The following is a 2,860-nucleotide window of genomic DNA, read 5'->3' on the forward strand; positions in this document are numbered from 1 at the left end:
GCATTGACTTGTTCATTTTCATTATCATTACCATCTTCATATTGGGGTTGAGGTTGGGAATCATAATTACAAGAAGAGGTATCATGGTCATAAGACCCACAATTTTCACAAAACAAACACCCATGTGGCATGTTATTAGAAATAGAAGGAGAAGAGTTAGAATTCATACCTCTCCCCTTAGGTTGGGAGGGATGCTCTTGGATTGAACTAGAGGTCTCTAGTTTTGCCTTGATGGACGTCATCTCCTTGCTAAGGTTGGCGATTTGGGACGTCATATTGTTGATGGCATTAAGGTGATCAACGGAGTAAACCGCATTTCCGCCCTTGTTTAGAGACTCTCTCTCCCCTTCTTGCCAATCCATGTGGTGCCTCACCACATCCTCAATTATCTCTATGACTTGCTCCTCCCCGTCTTGTTCATAATCGGGCCACCCGCTCCCGCATCTAGGCTAGTCTTTCCTTGTGGGCTCAAGCCCCCAAAGAAGATTTGAAGCACTTGGTATGTCGAAATGCCATGATGGGGACACTCCCTTTGATATTCTTTATACCTCTCCCAAGCCTCATAAATGGTTTCACTAGCCCGTTGACGGAAACCTTGTATCAAAGCCCTTGCCTTGGCCGTCTTCTTTTGAGAGTAGAATCTCCCTAAGAAAGCCGTGGTGACCTCGTCCCAAATTCTCAAGGAGTTCGGCCTTACTTCTTTCTCAAGCCATTAAAGATCCCTTCCTATCAAGGAGAAAGGAAATAGCTTTAGTCTCACAAATTCTTGAGTTACCCCATTTACCTTGATCGTGTTGCAATATTTTTCAAATTTGTTCAAATGTGCAAGAGGGCTCTCATGTTTTGCTCCACTAAATTGCCTCCTTTTGATCAAATTAATCATTGTGGGGCGTATTTCGAAATCATTGGCTTGAGTAACGGGTGGAGCAATGCCACTTGAAGCGCTATAAGCTCCCGGAGTTCCCAACTCCTTCAAGGGTCTTTGGACCGGTTGTTCCTCGCCAGCCATTTGTTCTTGTCTTTCCTCGAAATTGACCTCCCTAGTTGGGGAAGTAGTTAATGGCCTAGAACCGGCTCTCCTTCTCCCCCTATAGGTTTGCTCAATCTCGGGATCGTAAGGCACCAAAATCCTGTTATGATTTCTGCGCATACACTCTCAACATTTGCAATTAGTAACGAGGCTACAAATGTAGCCAAAAAGAAACACACCTTTTTTTTTTTGAATTTTTGTTGTTTTATGGTGAACTAGACTCAATTAATTAATTTTCAATCAACAACACCGCTCCCCGGCAACGGCGCCATTTTGATGGGCGTTAGAATAGCCGCACATTCCACACTCAATCAAACACATTTATTAGCAAACACCTTACAAACCAAGCATAATGATAAGTAAGAGTTCGGTCCACAAGGAACGAGATATGGTTGCTAAAGATCTTAACACTTAAGTTAATTCGAAGTCTATGGTCAATTGGGGTTCGTCAAGTAGACAAACAAACTATGATTCTAAATCGATGGGTTAAAGACACTAGGGAATGGGATCCACTCATCAACCAAGGCAATTAGGCAAACGGGGAGTAAAATAGACAAGGTATAGCAAGGACAATATGTAAAATCAACCTCATGCAATTAGAAAACAACTTACACTACTAAACTTAGATTCCTCATTAGTCTAGCAATAGATGATACATAATCAAATTGTAATAAGTAATGACATACTCAATTTACATTCCCATGTCAAACTAAGCATATCATGATATCAAGCTCCTAAGTCAAGGGTAGTTAATCCTATCATGAAGAACTAACAAGCAATCTCATATAATCAATTTAATTGCAATACAAACATCAATGCTTCTCCCACATTTGCATAATTAACCCAAAAGGGTGAGCTTCACCCAACCCCTAGCAAGAAGAATACTCACAACTCATGTTTATCAACATGCAAACAAGTATTAGGTAACTAACTTCTTCAATACACTAGTAGAATAAATGTGATGGGAAGCGGTTTACAAAATCCGCTTCCCATTAGATTATTAAAAAAAAAAAGGAAGGAAGTGAAATGGCAAGCGATTTTGGCGCGAACCGCTTGCCTTTTAACTAATGGCCAGCGGTTTGGCCTTGAACCGCTTACCATTAGTTAAATTGGCAAGCGGTTCAAGGCTGAACCGCTTACCATTTTCAAAAAAAAAAAAAGCGGGATCGATATACACAGTACCACCACTCCATATACCCTCCCTGTAATTTCAATTCACCCTCCTCTCTTACCAAATTTTTGAGCTTCCCCGCCACCTCCTCTGTGTCTCCCTCGTCCTCACCTCTCTTCTCACTTCTTCACATTCCGGCCACCACCACCACCACTCCATTCATATTCATTTTGATTTTTTTTTTTAAATTTGGCTATTGAAGCTGCGTTTGGGGGTCGTGGGTCGTGGGTCGTGGGTCGGGGCTGCTGGTGGTGGTGGGTCGAGGCTGCTGCTGGGCTGCTAGTCGAGTTTTCTGGTGGTTGCTCGAGGCTGCCGGTGTTGGTGGTGGTGCATGTTCGAGGGTGTTGGTGCCTTCACTCCTCCTCTGTGTCTCCCTCGTCCTCCCTCACCTCTCTTCAATCTTCAATCTTTGTTTTTCGTTCTCACTCTCAAATTAGGGTGAGTTCTTGCTAAATTTTAGTTTCATATGTATTAATTGTTTGTTATTCCAAAATTTCAAGTTAGGGTTTCAAGTAGTTAATCTAAGTTTCATATGTATATATATATTGTTTGAATTTGAGTGAATTTAAATGAAATTTATGAATAGAATATATAATAGTTAACATTTTAGTTTGTTAAATGTGGTTAGTAAATTGCAATGTATGAATATAATGGATTTC

At 41.2% G+C, this 2,860-nt stretch overlaps 1 non-coding gene across 1 annotated transcript; it reads left to right on the plus strand.

Annotated features, from left to right (window-relative positions):
* The first annotated feature begins 509 nt into the window (after positions 1–509).
* On the plus strand, positions 510–615 carry LOC145565498 (small nucleolar RNA R71). The gene has a single exon (XR_014095043.1). It is a non-coding gene; the product is annotated as a small nucleolar RNA R71 (small nucleolar RNA).
* The last annotated feature ends 2,245 nt before the right edge of the window (positions 616–2,860 follow it).

The sequence above is a fragment of the Chenopodium album genome, chromosome 1, assembly GCF_948465745.1.
Source record: "Chenopodium album chromosome 1, dcCheAlbu1.1, whole genome shotgun sequence".
NCBI classification, from domain to species: domain Eukaryota; kingdom Viridiplantae; phylum Streptophyta; class Magnoliopsida; order Caryophyllales; family Amaranthaceae; genus Chenopodium; species Chenopodium album.